Here is an 18,064-nt window from a genome sequence, read left to right as displayed (position 1 = left end):
GCGACTCCAATTTCGTGCTTCAAATAGTCAATTGTCTCTGAATGGTTGGTGTAACATTTATCCTTGACAATTCCCCACAAAAAATAGTCCAACGGAATCAAATCGCAGCTACGAGTTGGCCAGTTGACGTTGCCATTTCGGCTATGATGTAATTGCCGAAGACAGTGCGCAAAAGATCCACTGTAACGTTGGCTGTGTGGCACGTACCGCCATCTTGTTGGAACCAAATGTCGTTGATGTCTTTCTTTTCCATTTGGGGAAACAAAAAAATCTTCCCACATGGCCCGATAGCGATCACCATTGACCGTAACGGCTACTCCTTGCTCGTTTTCTCTTTTTCTTTCGCTTTCGGCAAAAGTAGCAATGTTTTCGATTGAGCACACTGGACGAACACGGGAACGCGTTGCTTCATCGATTAACGAAACCGTTTCGCGCACATGCTTCACAAATTTATCCACAAACTGCCTGGAAGGCGCTTAATTTCGACCAACGTAATTTTCTTGCAGTTTCGTTTGAAGACTCTCTATTTTGGGAGTAAGTCTTCAGTATTTCCTAATTTTCTTCGAGCGTAAACTTAACCATTTCGTAAACCGGAGACCTTTTACAAAATATTAGACGAAAAAGAGAATGTTGTCAGACGTCAAAAAAGTGGTAGTTCAAAATGCAACTGCTAGATGGGCCACCCGGTAGCTAATATAATCAAACGTCATGAAAACTAAACTTCCCTCCTCCCACAAATTATTCACTTTGAAAAATTATCATTTCATATTTGGATATCATTATTCTTATTAACAACTCTACTGAGTGGGGGACCAAGACAGTATTACAAAAAACGGGATTTTTATGGAATCAGGAAAACACAACTCAAAACCAATTTTTGATATGTTTCAATACTTTATTAAGCTATATTTTTTATTCAATATGTCCTCCTTCACAAGTAATAACAGCTTCGACACGCCGGCAAACACATTAACAAGCTCCTACTATAAAAGCCGTGCCCTTAGTGTACCACACTGTCATGATGGTAGCCCGAAGCGAATACAAATTTGGATGAGAGATATGGCAGACATTTTTCTTAAAGTCATTCTAAACTAAAAAGTCCAAAGTTTGAGATCAGGGCTGGAGGAAGGCCATATATTGGCAGGTCAGAAGTCAGCCATATTGTTGCTGCATATTTTTTGGTTCTTCTTGGCTGATTGGGGCTGTAGTAAACTTCTTGATGTTGTCCAGATGGAGATGCCAAGAGTCTCTACAGCCTTCTTGGCAACGACAACAGCGTGGAAGAGGTCGCAGAGGCATTGCCTTTTTTGTTGTTGTTACGACATTTTACTCTTATTGACATGGGACTTGTTTATTTTTGTTTCAGCCGTCGTTTGAGGCTGTATAATGAAAATTCGTAATTAATAACAACACGGATGAAATTTTAATACAATAGTTTTCCAAGTTTTAGGCCCCTCACTCTGACCGTAAATACATTATGTTCCTAATGAAATTACAAATGGAGCCGGTCCTAATAAGAAACCTCAAGAGTTTGAAATGGTCTGAATTTTCGAAGAAACTACAACTTTTAAGAACAACAACTCTTACAGGTTTAGAGGACAAAATTTCTTTAAAAGAAATAGAAAAACTTTCATCTTAAGTCACTGAATCTATTAAAATACCGCTTGAAAAAGTAGTACCTCTGAGAATAAAGTCCCAGAGCAAGACTGTTCCTTGGTGGACGAAGGAATTAAGCAATTTGAGAAAGGCTATCAAGAGGGCTGAAAGACTAGTACGCAACACACAGAGTTCCAAAGATAGAATTGCTTATTATGTACAGCAAGAGAGAATATAGGAGAGTAGTAGACTTGGAGAGGTGTCATTACTGGATGAAAAGATGTACTGAATTGGACTACCAATAGACTGTAATGGTGGCGATTAAGACACAAAATGGAAAAAATAAACCTAGACTGGGCATCCTCCAAAATGAAGCAGGAAACTTTTCTATAGAAGAAAACTTAAAGAAACTAATCTCAATGCATTTTAGCAATGCTACTCTTTATAGACAAGGTCAGAAAGAAAGTGTGAATGAAGGGACTGAGACAAATAAGAACGCTCATACTTTATGGGTAAATTATATTAATAATTCACTTGTGGAGGAACTATTTAGTTCATTCATTTTTTTTTAATTCGGACCTAAGGCTTAGCCCCTATTATTTAAAAAAAAATTATATTCGCTTAAATTTCCCTATGCTCCTCAGATATGGAGCGAAGCTAGGGTCATTTTTGTCACTAAAACCCAGTAAAGATGATTATACATATCCAAAAGCATACTGACCAATTACCCTAGGGAACAAAATAGTTAAACGACTAGAAAAAGTTGTGTATTGGCATATCGAATTGTTCTAGCTAAAAGTACAATTAACTAATTTGTTCTGTTTGTATATCTCAAATGGATCTCAAGTTTAGTGGGTCAAAAACTAAGGGGATGTTATGTACATGGGCACGTAAAATGAGTTTTCCTGAGTTTGAAATAAATGATACAGCGATAGAGTAGGCGGATCAATACAAATACCTTGGTGTTATAATTGACCGACGACTGGGATCGTGTTGATAATATCGTCAAAAAAACCAAAAATATATTGTTTGCTACAATAAAACTTAGTTCGTTTCCATTGGGGCCTCCGGCCTATATACGTCAAATGAATTCAAGAGACATGCTTGGAATCAGAGGTATGTAATGGGGCAGCAATATGGGCACCTCAGATTATAGAAAAACAGGGAAACATCACTAAATTTCGAAGGGTCAATAGACTAGCTTATCTCTTGATGTGTATAGCGATACGATCAACACCAACAAAAGCAATGGAGATTATTTTTAATATGGAACCGTTACACCATAGTATTAAAAGACATGCAATGAGAACTAGATTCAGAACTATGGATGAAGTTCCAATCCCATGGATTGCACGGTCAAGAACAAAAGGAGGACAAACCCTTCTCCAACAAGATTTAGATAAAATACTCCTCAGATTTGATGCACCCTTAGAAAAAATAGTTCATAAACCTTTGGTCCTTCTTTTGGGAATATGAAGGAAAGGACATCTGCAAATCCTCAATATGTGAATGTGTTCACTGATGGATCAAAAATTGAATATAAGGTTGGGTATGGCCTTTGTATTTCGTGTGGGGACGAATCTATTCTTTACGGCTATGGAAATTTAAACTGGTAAAACAAAGTGTTTCAGACGGAGTAGAAATATTTTTTTCAAGCATCGCGAGCTCTTGCTGGGATGGAAAAGCATTCAGGTTGTCCGGTACTTACTTTTACTGATAGTATGCCATACATTGTCTTTCAAAAAAAAAAAAAAACCTTTACTAGACAGCAAGAAAGGATATTGGCTGAGATTGGCAGATTGAGAAGTTCTGTAAACATGTTATGGGTAAAGGGGCTTAACAATAATATGGGTAATGAATATGTGGATGCACTAGCTAAAATGGGACGTAAAAGGACTGAAAAATCTACATTGGAATAAGAAAAGAAAAAAATTATGTTTGGTTAAACGAGTGATCCAAGTTTTCCGTCAACAAAGTACTTTTTTCCTCGTCTTTTTGAGGGATGAAAAATATATAAAAAGAGAAGACCATCAATTAAAAAGGTTTTAAGTTTTGTGACTTCAAGAAACCTCTAAAGAGAATGGGCATGTTGGAGGATGACTCATGCGGATTGTGTGGAGATGAACCAAAATCTCCTGTACATTTGTTCACGAGATGTAATACGCTAGAAAGTGCGAGGAGAAATATATGGGGTTTTGTCGAGATCTGCAATGGAGCAAGAAACGTATTTTGTTTGGTATTGATAGAATTATTGCCACTGGTCGTTTTGGCGATGTTTTTATGGAAGTTTGTGATTTTAACAGTAATCGCAATCTGTCGTGAAATGGCATTATGCCTGTTGACTTTTACTTTAAGGGACAATCTTATTTTCATTGTGGTGGTATGTTTATGTTCCTGTTTAATTTATTTTTTGTTTATGTTTTGGTTTGGAAGTGATGATTGCTTTAAGTCTTTTATATAAATGTTCCCTTTGGGATTTTATTTTATTTGTAACAATGTGATGATTGCATTTTGATGTGAAATATACCTCAACTTCAGGGGAATTTGCTTTACGTACGATTTGATGCGTTAAATTAGAATTTCCATGACCTTGGGAGGCTTTGTTGTCGCATATGATCCAGGGGTAAGAATAGAAAAAAATATATATTTAATAGTACTCACAGATAAATTGATGTCAAAATTTTATAAATGTTTCTTGTATTTATATCACCCTCCATTAAAAATGTATTTCGGATGTATAATTTCCAAATTGGGGAAATTTTGTGACTCTTTTTAATTTATAACTGCAAATAATTTGATCAAAAGCAAGCATAATGAAACTTACCTAGAGATCTTAATAGAAAAAATGTTCCAAATATATACTAAGTACATACATTGTAATATGATATCAAAGGAAGGTTTAAGAAGCAATTAAACATAATTTTCAAGGACTATTTTTATTCAAATGTATTTGATATATTATTATGTATGTATTTTTGTGTACGTATTACTTTGGATTGAAATGTTAACATTAGTGATGCGTTAGTATTAAAACAATCTTGAACAAAAATCATGAAAAGGTGAAATTGACATAGTCAAATATTGTTGTTTGTTTGTGATTTTCCAATTTGAAATAAATAACATTATTTATGTACTTATTTAAATAGATAAAAGCAAAAAAAATCCAAATCTCCCTAAGCTTATAAAATATTTTTATAAGCAAGAACACTAAAGATAAAACTGGTCAATAATTAGAAATAAGTTAACGTTATAACCCCATACACATCATATTGATACATAAGTTTTAATATCCTCAATTTGTATAGTGGTATATTTTTTGGATTAAAAGACGCAATGGATTTTCTCACTGATGACCTTCCAGTGTTGCATAACATATTGCCTCAAAGAAAAAGTGCAAAACCTCTGGTATTTTTTAAGTAGTCCCTCCAGCCCACCTCCTGTTGTCGCCACTGATTTGGATGCAGGATCCTGCACGTCCTTTTCTTTAGATTGTCCTGAATTCTCTAGTCCGGGGGGGATTGTTTACCTTGTCAAATTTTATGCAATCATGTAGATATATTTTACTTTGTCACTCCATTTTTACCCGTGGGTCTGGTCACTTCTTATGGTTTAGCACCTCCATTATTATTTTATTTTTTTTAATGTTTATTGTAATAACAACAATAAACTTGTAGACATTAACTAAGTAGACTTAGTTAATGTCTAATCTTTATTCCCATAATTATATAAATTTAGAAATGTCAATAAGTTAATCAAGTATATTTGAATAGATTATTGGATAAAGTATAATAATATTTTATTCAATTCCAAAAATTAAATATAATTTTATTAAGCCTTTCAAAATATTATTGATAGATGATTTACACTATCATTCAATTCAAAAATCAATAATGATTTATTCTTACATTGAATAAGGTTCGTGAGTTTGCTCAGAACTTTGGTTCCTTTAATATTTTTACTCTTGCGTTTTCCCAAATGATATGATTTTATGCCTGCATAACATTTTTAGAATATATTTAATTTGTGTGAATATATGGCTTGATTCAGGAGAATTATCAATGACATGATCATTAATAGATTGAAAGTCCTAATTATTTTTCTTAAAATCAATATTTTTTTGCAACGGCTATATTTATACTATAAAACTGGTGGAACTTATAGCGGGAAATACTATTTTTCGATTGTTTGGTCAACTATCTTTTTTTATTTAGCTTACTGTGCATTCCATGTCAAGTGTACAATCCCTTCTGCCATGACCATCACCAATTTCTATAATTTTAGGTAGGATGTATATCCCATTAAAGAAATAACATGTGTAAAATTGTAGACTTGTGTAGGCACCAGGGCACATTTGGGAGTTTCGCAAAGTTTGACCCACTTCGAAAGACTTTAAAAGTTGAGTAAGCCATAAATCCATTTCGAACAGACCTATTTCATTTTAAAATGTTTTTAAGAGTAATAACTATTACTCATATTTAAAAAAATGACATTTGAGTAAAAAATACTATGAAAACATAATTGCTAAATATAAAAATGGCACCCAGCCAAGCCTCAAAATTAATTTTACCAATTTTTTGTCAGAATTTTAAGACTGATGGTGATCACATTGAGAAAATCACTCTAATTTTTTGCACACAAATAGAATATAAATAGGATAAACTTCTAACAAAAATTGACATAATCATGTTTTATATTTTGTAATTATGTTTTTATAGTATTTTTTTTTTGCAAATATGCCATTTTTTTATCAAATAAAAATTGAATCTCTTACTCATGAAAGTATTTTAAGGAAAAAAAAATGAAATCAGTGTATTCTAAATAGCTTACTCAAGTTCGAAGGTCTTCCCAAGAGGGCAAACATTGAGGGACTTCCAAACAGGACCTCGCACCTTCACAAGTCTAAAATTTCACACATGTTGTTTCTTTGCTAGGATATGCACCCATCTAAAAATTATCAAAATCGGGGATAACCTATTCAAAAATTTCCAAAAAGATTTTTACATGGAATGACATTACATGACATTCTGTCCCAACGTCAAAGAATTTCCCTTGTTATTTTTCAGTATCGTCATGGTATGTATTTTATTTCTATCTATCTTAAAAACGTAGAGGGTGCCACTACAAAGACTTACATAATCGGATTAAGCAGTACTATTATATGATTCTTTCCCAAGCTAGTTATTCAGCAATTTTATTACTATTTAGTTCATTGATTTGAATGCTATTAGTTTATTCCATCTTTAAAAAGTTTTGATAGATTTATATATAATATGCCATATATAACGTATTCTTAAAGATCCAAGCCATATCACTGTACAGCAAATTAATAAACTTTGGGAGTTATAACTACTTTATTTCCTGATTAATATTCTGTTTTCAAATTTCAAAGAACAAGTATCTCAAAGTGGATTATAATCTAATGTACATAGGTGTAAGATGCAAGCTCAACCAGTTTAATCTTACTTTTATTTTTTTACATCCCGTTGACAATTAGTTCCAAAGAAAATGTCGGACTATGTAGATGTGCACAATATTCGTTGTAGCAAATTTTGGGATCATTTTACCTAAAATAGAAAAACAAAGGAGGGAAATTCAATTATTTTAATGCCTAAAGGCTTAAATACAGCTGGACCTCATATAGATGTGAAGAGAAGGAATGAAATGAACATTTATGAAGTAGAAACATCTATATTTATAATATATAAATAAATATTCCAACCAAATTGCAAACCATAAAAAAAGATCTTCATGAAAAAATTGCTGGAATGTCTGTTAATGATCTTTCAATTATATCTCTTCTTGTGAAATTTTGCAAAGAGAACGACAATAAACAGTTGAATACTTAGATCGAAAAAATAATACAAAGCAATGAGATTTCTGAATTTCTAATGGATGTTAAGGCCATTTGAATAAAGTAAGAAATAAATGGCAAATTTTCTGCAAAACCCTGTAAAAAATTACAAAGATGAAAAGAAAAAAGTTTTGAGTAACGGAAATAATGTCAACCTTCTTGTAGATCAAAATACTCGATGGAACTCATTTTTGGCGGTGCTATCTCAATCTTGTTCTCGTACTGTGTGTTCATAGTTGCGAATAGGACAAGGTTTTTCTTAGCAATCGGCAGCTAATTATATGTTCTACAAAATTGTTCATCGGAACATTGGAAAAAAATCACTCTTAACCTCTCACAATTTACCTCATAGAGATGAATAAATAATAACGATTGGCCCGGTAGATAGTAGGGATGTACCCTGAACAAGATTTAATTCGAGTTCAACGGATAAATTATATAATTTGGGGAATGGGTATAAATATCAACAGCTGACAAATTAATTCATTGAGACACTTTTTCTATTACATATAATATTTAAAAAGAAATAGAAAAAGAAAATTACAAAAAATATGCTTTGTTGCTGTGATACTTTACTAAATACTCAATTGAAACTTCTTCAAGACAGATTTTCCCTCGAGTATGAGTAAATGCGTGACTCATTTTACACACAACATTCTCCTATCCAAATTCCGATATGTAATAACCGATGTACCAGACTTTCTGAAATGCCTGCGATCCCTGCTAGCTCGTGCATTTTCAGTCGACGATACACAAGTTAAACTTTATGGTTCTGGACTAGCCCTCACTTAAACTCCACTAGCCAAAATTCAGACTCACTTAGAGTATAATCCAGTTTAACTTTTATATTGGTTGTTCTGAGGCCTTTCAAATAAAAGAATCATGTCACATAACAATGACCAATTTATTCAATTTTCACAAAGTCACGGACAACGTTCACTATTGCTGGCTTCCAAACAAATACTAAGGAACATGTGCCCTTCAAACTTTAAATAGATGCTTAATAGATTGTGTACTTTCTAATACAGGGTTGAATCTAAGCAACTACCCCATCTCCGAGTCAGATCGATTACTTATAGGACCATCTAACCTAAAATTTACTCGGTATTTTATTGTAATCCTTCCTTTTCTACTTCCTTTCCCGTATCAGTGATCTGAGCGTTGGTTAGTTGATTTCAAATAAGCTCCTGTTAAACTAATAACCTGCGTGTGTATCTAAAACTCAGCGTGTCATGTTTAAAAAAGGCAGCAAATATCTATATAATTCATCCAAAATTGTCTGTTCTTTGTCGACTCCTAATAACCTGGAACAATACCAGATATTCCCGATAGTTAAAAAAAAAAAGCATAGTCCAAGTGTTGAAAATAAATTATTATGAAATAATTGTCCAGCTACAAGTTAATTTTATGCCTCTTTTCTTTATCAAAAAAAAAAAAAAAAATTGGTAACATGAGGCAGCTTTGCTTTTATTTATTGACTTAACTGGTCTAAGAATGATATGTAGTACCAGATGGTCATTTAAATCTGAACACTTACTAATTCAATAATTAATTAAGGTTAAGTGAATTAATAGGACATTTGATGGAATTAAACAATAAAAGAGACGTTCACACTTTCTCGTTGGGATGATTCTGTATCTCTTCAGGAATTCTTAGAAACAAATTATTGGTCTTTTTAAGAAGTTTTGTAAAAAATGGGGTTGTCAAGTACGAACCATATTCCTTCATTAAAATATCCACTTGATATGAGGTAAAAGACCTCGTGCATCCATCCATTTTATTCGTCATTTATAAATTTAAATTAATAAATTTATTTCCCTTGCTGCTAATTTTAATTTCGCAAGGATCTTAGATGCAAGTCTTTCGTCATTTCATACAACGTATAAATATGAAGTTGCGTGTCGATTTTACCACATTTAAAAGAGCCTTTCCTCCTCGGTTTTTCTAATAAAATTATTGGATTAAAGAGTTTTGCAGTTTATATGAGCTTGTAGGTTTCTACCTAATATGTCTTTAACACTTTTTAAATATTGAAAAATATTTAAGATTTTTCCCTTCCGTCTTTCTCCTCCAGTCCTATGCAGTGCAATGTAAATAACGGACATGAGACAGTCTTATTATCGTAAAATTTTTAAACTTTAAAAGTATATCCGTCCTTGCTACAGCTCTTGGTAGGAATATATTAGAAAATATTTTGGTTGTTTTTTTTAAATATTAATATTCAGATTGTTAAGCATTTTTGCAATTTGATAGCCTTTCTTCCTCTCCTCTTCAACAAAATCTCCTCTACCCTTACAAACAAAAGGGGATCGTCTTCCTACACTTTTGAGCCCAAATAAAGATTTTGTCTAAAGTACAAAATACCCTCGTCTTCCAATCCTGACGATAAAAAAATGTTCTCAGAACCAAAAGAAATTAGTCGAAAATCATGTTGTTGTTTTTTAATTTGTCAGCCAAGGCCCCTCCTCTTGTAAAAATCGGATTTTAGAAAAGATCTTATCAGTTATTATCTCTGGTCCAAAACTGCCAAACTTTTAGGAAGTTCCGATTTTTAATAATTTCTCTATGAAATAAAAATTTTCTCATACTTCGGAAACTTTTCCCAATACTGAGGATACCTTTCCAGTCTCCAGTTAGGTAGTACATGAACTTGGAGTTTACATAAAGTTCCACCAGCATACCCTCTTGAAGAAGTTCATATTGGCAGCTTTGATTATTTTTGTGTTGCATTCAATATCGAGGATTTTTGTTTTATCTTTGTTGATATCAAGACCAGATATCTTTTTAAAACGTTCATACAGTCTCAGGCATAGACTTGTTTTATTCTTCAGTTCCTCTTCTGAAGCGCCTTCTAAAAAAAATATAGTTGTCATCTGCGTAAAATTGACATGAGACTTTCTTCCCTCCAATATTGATTCCAAACATTTGATTGCTTTTTACTTTGTCCATGAGAGTTACAAGTTCCAAATTAAAAATGTATGGAGATAGGGAATCTTCCGGGAGGTCAAACTAATTGTTTTTAAGAAGACGCCATCTATGTAGAAAAATGAGCATCTTATCATGTTATATATGTAATCGCTATAGTCTGGGTTTTTTTTTCAATTTGTTGAATGATTGACGTTCACTCATATTTTGAGTTATTAAAGCATAAGCAATTAGTTACAGAACAAAAAAAAAAAATCCTAAGCTCTCTAGTTACGTGCAAGTTGATAAAATGAAACAGCAAATTTCCATTTGCTGTTCACAAGCAGTTGGCCGTCTCCAGAAAACACGTCTTCCCCGTCAGCAAGTCCAAAACGTTGGAGAGGAAGAAGTCTCTGTCAAAAAGGCCAAAATGGACCCAGAGGAACTAAAGATAACATCCCAGGCCAATTCCCTCAAATCCATGAGGGGCAATGCAAGAGATCTTAGGGCGTCACACCAGACTTTCCAGAGAGCCATCAAAAAAGTGGGTGGAAAGATCCTTTTGAGGGTGGGGATACCACTTTTGACAACAGCAATGAAAGAAGCCCGTTTCCTCCGTTGCAATACTCTTTTGAATGAGTCTTTTGAGTTCTTTTGAACTCTTTCTTGACACTTTTGACACCCCTAAATTCCTGATGAGAACCCCTTCAACTACATCTTTTGGATACGTGTTGACGGAAGGCCTGGAGTATCCCTCATCAAAATACCAAGGCCTCTACACCACTTTCAGCCAGCTGTGGAACGTCATGACAGAGAACTACGTCTGCAACGGGTGCCAGGGTTTCTGCCGCAGCCTGGAAGCCCTCATTGCCCATAAAAAAGACTACATTAATGATTAAGGCAGCTCAGACACACATCTGTTTATAAGATTAATTTTGTTGAAATTCTATATTTTATTGAATTTTAAAGTGTTCAGATTTTAATGGGCCACTCGGTATTTACTGTTTAGACTGTTGTTTTATTTAAAATTTGTAAAAATGGATCCCTATCATTTGAAAATGAAAACACGGCGTAAAAACTAATTTGAATTTCGTATAATAGTCGAAAATTAAATAAAGAAACTATCACCCTGTCATGTTTTTGATCAATTGTCAACAAACATGGTAGCCATCATGCCGAAAGCTTTTTGATTTGTAAATACTCACGCAAGATGTTTGAAACTCGATCATATTAGATGCTCTCTTGCAACTTTACTCAATCTTTTCCCAACATGATATTGTAGACTTTTGTGATCATTTCAAGGGTGGTTACTTGAATGGATGCCCCGAGTCAGGAGTTTTTTCAGTGAAACAGTTGTGACTCATCTTAAGTCATAGAATGGTAACATAAATACTTCTCAAGCAATTTTTTTTCTGTCCGTTATGGTTTTTTTGCAAAAAAGCAATGTTATATTAAAACTCAAAAATCCCTTTTTTTCATCTTAAAAATGAAAAAACGACTTTTTTTATTCGAATGGTTTATCAAATCAACACTAATTGAAATATCAACATAAGCTTATTTTTTTACATTCCTTCAAAACAATGACACATCTAAACATATTAAGTTTTATGCTCTACTATTATTCACTCACTCAATTTTGCATGACATTTCAATCCATTCTCATATATGCTCGTAATAACTAGATACCTATACTCAATCATAATGATTCCATTTCTTTCTTTTAAAATTTTGAAGGCGAAGTTTAGTGGAATTCAAAATTAATGAAGCTTTCTCATAATTTATTATTCATCCTTCGAATACTAAAAAAAAATTGAGTAATTAATACGATACACATGTCTATGTATGTAGACATTGATACAAATGGTAGTTATCCATATATATCGCTTCCAAATCTACTTCAATATAATAGATAGAAGAATATGCAATTCACGTAGTTAAATGTGTCAATATCAATATTATTGATTTGATTAATTAGAATACGGAATTTCCATTCAGGTTTTAGATACTAAATACATATATGTACATTGCACATACAGGGTGATTCTTAATTATATTTAGCTCATCAAAAAAAAAAATTACTCCCACGTTATGGTAACTTGTATTAGAATAAGTATTTATACGTTTTTACAGTTTTACTGTTGCCTAAAACAACTAACGAATGTATAAGATGCTTGCCCTTGACGTGAACAACTTGACGGAGATTCCTCCTTACTAGCTTGCAGCTAGTAGGCACAACATTTTCCCCATATTTTTGGCCAACTCATGCTGAGCCTGGAAACTGGAAACCCCCTTCGACCATATTCTACATTGCAAAGTTAAGAGGGTTAAAATCAGATGAAGAGAAAGGCCAAAGTACTCCAAATTGTCTTTGCCCTATCGATTTACTTCATTTGCTGTATGTCCTAATATATGGCCCACACTGTAATATTTTTTCGTTTCTCACTTGATTAACGAAATCTCTACACAATATTCTTAATCAATAACGTTAATTTAAATGGGACTTCTTTTCTGGACCACTCTGTACATATCTAACGATAATTAATCAATTTCAAATTATATTGTACAAATTAATAGTCTACGGCATTAGAAACAACTTTTTTATATAGCCAAATATATTAGAAAATAAAAGGATCACAAAACCTATTCCTAGAGACATATATTGACCTAACTGTATAAAAGATTAATCATTAATATACTTTTACTTGGTATAATTTGTCTTAAATTATATTTGTGGCTTTAAGTCTATACTTGATATTCTATAATTAATTTTTCGATTTTCGATTAAAATAAGATATGACGTATTTATGTTAGTAATATCGTAAAAAGTGAGATTTCTGATTTTAATAAGCTTAATAGTTTATATAAGATTACTCTTGTGAATTAATTCTCGTAAAGTTTCAATAGGTAATGTAATAATTAAATTGTGAATGAATATTCACAGTGTTAGAAGCTTTCTAACTATTAGTAATTAATTTGATTAATTTAAATCGCCTGAGTTAAATCATATTTTTAATATGTTGCATTTTAATGATAAAAAAGTTAGAGAGTGAATTTTACATATCATCATCAAAGAAGTCTATTTTTATTAGTAATAATAGTTATAAATTGCAAGTTTGATATAATTAATGACTACGGATGGATAATCATTATGCAAAGTAATCTTTCCAAGCTAATTAATTATACATGAGTGATATTTTAAACCAACAAAAATAATAGTACTTATTTGACAAATAACTTATTTAAATTCAGAATTATCAAATCTCACACATTATACGTGTGAGACATAAATGATTTTACTTGGTCTAAATAAGTTAGCCCTCTAAGAATAATCATTAATGATAGCAATTACTATTAATATAATAATAATTGTCAAATACTTAACAATTGAAAACTAAAAGTATTCATTGGAATCATGTCTAAAATTTATTTTGTCTTCAGTTAATATTTTGACCCTCACAATCATTGTAAATTACAGACTTGCACAGAACCTTATGTGTAGCCACATGGACCTTCTATAAAATAAAACTGAATCCACAATATTCTGAATCCTAACCAGAAAAAATTATAGAATGTAATTTCTTACAATATTGGCAGATAATTTGTATTGCTAGAGTGATAACAAAAGTTATACAGTTGCCAAAATGACCAGGATTAAGCTTTCGTTAGATTATATTTTTACTAAGAGTTCATAACAACATCTGTAGAAAAAAAAATTGACCAATTAATTCATATTCAGTTTTTTAACCTCCAAATATTTAATATATGAATTGGTTTCAAAAAATCCATATTAGTACTTATTGTACTAGTTTACCGATTTGAATAGTTATAGGAATTGATTTAGGGGAGCATTCATTTCTAGTGTAAGAAATAGCAAGGTTCTCAATTTTTTTCAAGCTGCAATCCCTCAGAGCTGATAAATATCTGTAAACAATGAACTATTTATTAATATTTAAGTGTCTTAATCTATATTTGCATACAATTGATGTAATCCCTGGAATTCTGATTAAATTTATGAAAAATATTAATTAATTATCTATTAAAAAATCCCCAACCCTGATTAAAATTATGAATTGTGCACATAATTATTACAAGCCAACTGTTGATACTTTTTATAGGTCCTACCCTAAATGTAAATATTCACTCCATTTTTAATTAAACCAAGCCCCAGCATTTTTAGAATAGGTTTATTGACATCCTTTCTCTACGCCGTACTAAAATTTTCTAAAATCGAAAATTTGTTAAAATATAACAATAATAAAATATAAAAATAATTTAATATTCTTCTAATACTGATGGGAGACTAAGCTGTCTGAATCAGTATCATTCGTTATTCACATATATTACCAATGCCATTTTTGTTATACAAGTAGTGTATTTATATATAACTGATTTTCTGTAAATTTGAGCTTTTTAACTATGGGCAGCGCTAGCAATGACGTTTTCAGTGACTCCCTGAAAACGTGGTCCTATGATTTTCATGACTTGACATTAAAACTTAAAAACAAATATGTTTCTCATTAGAAATAGTTTGAATGTAATTTTGAATTTAACGTTTCAAAATGTACATTTTTTCAAATTTTCAACTAGATTTCTCCATTGGCTACATTGTTCTCTCAAAAGATATGTATGGTAATAAAAAAAAAATTAAGCTACACTAATTTTTAAACCCTTGTAACTTTTAAAGTTTTAGAAATAACTTTGGAATTTATTGCATATCTTATATAACAAAAAACATTTAATCCAAACTTAAAATGTATACCACAAAAACATAAAAAGACAGAATCTCTCCCCACACTCACATAATTTGATTGTGGTAAAGATGTTTCCACTGAATAAGAAAAAAAGTAAGGTGAGTACGATTCAATTAGCTAAAATCAGTTGTTCATGAGATATAATGTCCACTTTATTAAAGTTATATTTTTTTATTCAACTATAATATGAGTGGAAATGTTACAATTGTATAAACAATCACATCTCTGTTTAATGATGATACGTTAAATAGAAAGAAGAGTCCACAACACTGGATGTTAAGATGGGCAGGGGAGTCCTGAGAGGGTGGATTGTAGGGGATACAGCCCCTGCAATCCAATTAATGAATTTTTACTTTTCACTCAAACATTTTGTGAATGGCAGCGGATTTTGAATTTTTTAAATTTTTGCAGAAAAATTAAATTTTTTATGAATAGCTATGAATTTTAAAAAAACTTCTACAAAAAATTTAATATTTGAAATTTTTTTCCGAAAATTTTTATAATTGAAATATAATTTTTATTTTTTTTCACAAATATTTTATAATTTGTACACAGAAGTGAATTTTTGAATTTATTTTTTTACAAGCATTGCTTTGGATTTTTCTAAATTTTATCCAATAAAATTAATATTTTAAATTTATTTCGAAAAAATGTGAATGGTTGTGGATTTTTGAAATTTTTTCCTAAAAAATTTAATATTTGAAATTCAAATTTTGCAAAAAAAATTTAATTTTTCAAATCTTTTTCCCAATAGATTATAATTTTTTTTTCAAAAAAATTATCCTTTAAACACTCTTGTTAAGCCTAATCAAACTATTATCTAGCGATTTAAAATCAAAATTAGAAAATGGACTTGTTTGCTCATAACTTGAAAAATATATAATATAGTCTTTCAAAAATTTCCCTGATTTTCTTTTTGACACACTAAATAAATTGTAAATAGTTCTTGATTGCGGATTTGATTCAATTTTGTTAAAGTGACTAAGATTTTATACATATACGAGAACTGCAATTCCTTGGTTTGGTTTCAACCAAATTGTGCTATATATATATATATTATTTTATTTTCAAAAATGAGATATTACTAATCAGCTTGTGTAATTAAGTAGAAGTTTAATCTCCAAATTGCTATTTTCCCCTATTTCAAGTTCAAGTAAGCTTTTGAATTTCAAATTGTGTTAAATCTATGAAAGTTTTACAAATTTAAAGTCAAATTTTTCTATCTACCAATTTTATTGTCCAAGTAATAATATGTCAAATGATTTTAATATACATTTTATTACTGAACTAACAGGTGATTTCCAACAAATGAGCTTTCTGTTTAAATATCACATTATAAACGAAAACTTAACTTGTTTAATTAATTTAGCATTAATAAACATGTATAAATAATCTAGGTAAATTCCTCTGGAAGATTCATTTAAAAATTCCAAATTCAATCTCAAAAGGTGTGTACTGTGTGCCTAATTTATATAAATTTGATTACATTCAGACATTATTGACTAGAAATGAGAACGTGAACTTGAGTCTATATTTTAAAGACTCGACTTGATCGCAATTTTGCTTTTTACTGGAAATTTAATATTTGAAATTGTTTGTTGAAAAATTTAACATTTGAAATTTAATTTAATTTTTCAATTTTTCTTTCAAAAATTAATTGTCTGTGAAAAGCTATAGATTTTTGAAATTTTTCTTCAAAAAATTTAAAAATTGAAATTTTTTTTTCCAAAAATTTAATTTTTTGTGATAAGCTGTTGGTTTTTGAAAGTTTCTTCATAAAAATTTTTATACTTTGTGAATTGCTACGGATTTTTGAGTTTTTTTCCCGGAAATTTAATTTTTAATTAAATTTCCAAAAAAATTACAAAAACAAAGCTTTCCCTAAAAATTAATATAAATTTATGCATAGGAATTATTAATAATTTAAATAGAGTCCACAGAGGAACAAATCTCACAGGATGCAAGGTACTCTTTGAAATATAATTCAGAGAGAGTAAAAATCAATTGGACTCAGATTTATGAACTTAAAATGCATTTACTTGAATGAAATCTGAGGGCTCAAACAAGAATCGATGAGAATATTCAGGACATGGAATTACAGAATAAGGACATTATTTTTATAGAGATACAAAAATGACAAATATGTCTACAAATGTCTCGCTCACCTTAAAGCTTTAAAATCCTCATCAGAAAGTTATTATGTAGCAGATATAAGATGAAAAATTCTTTAATTGAGAAACTTTTACAGTCTTTTTCGTCTTCTTCTTTTTCTCCTTGATTTTCTTGATAATTATAATTCGCAGTAATTTAACAACACACTAATAAGACTTTATGACTGTATATTTTTTATATGATGAAGTGATGATGATACTTTACTTTTCCAAGGAGAAGAAGCTGGTGTTTATTACGACTAAAAATATATATAGGGATGCATGTTACTATATTTTTTGGAGGAACATGCAGCTATCTACGACGATGTGAATAACTTACTATATGAACGCCTATTCTCTCTTCTTATTGAAAATTCAAAGGGATGAAACTTTCATACAATCGTTTTTTATTACAATGTATTTTAAAGAACTTTGTAGTATATTTTTATATCCAAAAAATACATTCTATAACTTGTTAAAGATAGAAACAGCTATTACCATACAAAATTAAAAAGAAAGTTAATTACTCTAAAGAAAGATATAAGTTATATCATTCATCTAATCCAATAGAATTAAGGACAAAATGTCGATTCATTCTAAGAAACTTTTTATAAGGAAGAATATTTAATCCATGGGACCAATATACGACAAGCTTCACTCATTTATTACGCTAAGAAATAGTAAGAACTTCTTTTATGTAGGAGACCAGGAACTGTTGCGTCACTTTTAGTGATGTGTCTTTCATGAACAATTCCTAAAAAAATTAAGAACTATTAAAGAAAAAGTAAGACGGATTAGTCCTACAAATATAC

At 30.9% G+C, this 18,064-nt stretch overlaps 1 protein-coding gene across 6 annotated transcripts in view; it reads right to left on the bottom strand.

Moving 5' to 3' along the window:
- Positions 1-17,509, bottom strand: part of LOC121113621 (FMRFamide receptor) — a 36,701-nt gene extending 19,192 nt beyond the window's left edge. For 2 of the 6 annotated variants that reach the window (XM_040707485.2, XM_040707462.2), the window contains exon 1: positions 17,268-17,509. The gene's annotated coding sequence lies outside the window, so the exon portion shown is untranslated. Of the gene's footprint in view, positions 1-4,257; positions 4,389-17,267 lie in introns of those variants that run through there. The other 4 variants (XM_040707500.2, XM_071886939.1, XM_040707492.2 and 1 more) reach the window with 4 other exon arrangements.
- Positions 17,510-18,064: the final 555 nt, after the last annotated feature.

The sequence above is a fragment of the Lepeophtheirus salmonis genome, chromosome 1, assembly GCF_016086655.4.
Source record: "Lepeophtheirus salmonis chromosome 1, UVic_Lsal_1.4, whole genome shotgun sequence".
NCBI classification, from domain to species: Eukaryota; Metazoa; Arthropoda; class Copepoda; order Siphonostomatoida; family Caligidae; genus Lepeophtheirus; species Lepeophtheirus salmonis.
This window is presented reverse-complemented; position numbering and strand designations above follow the sequence as displayed.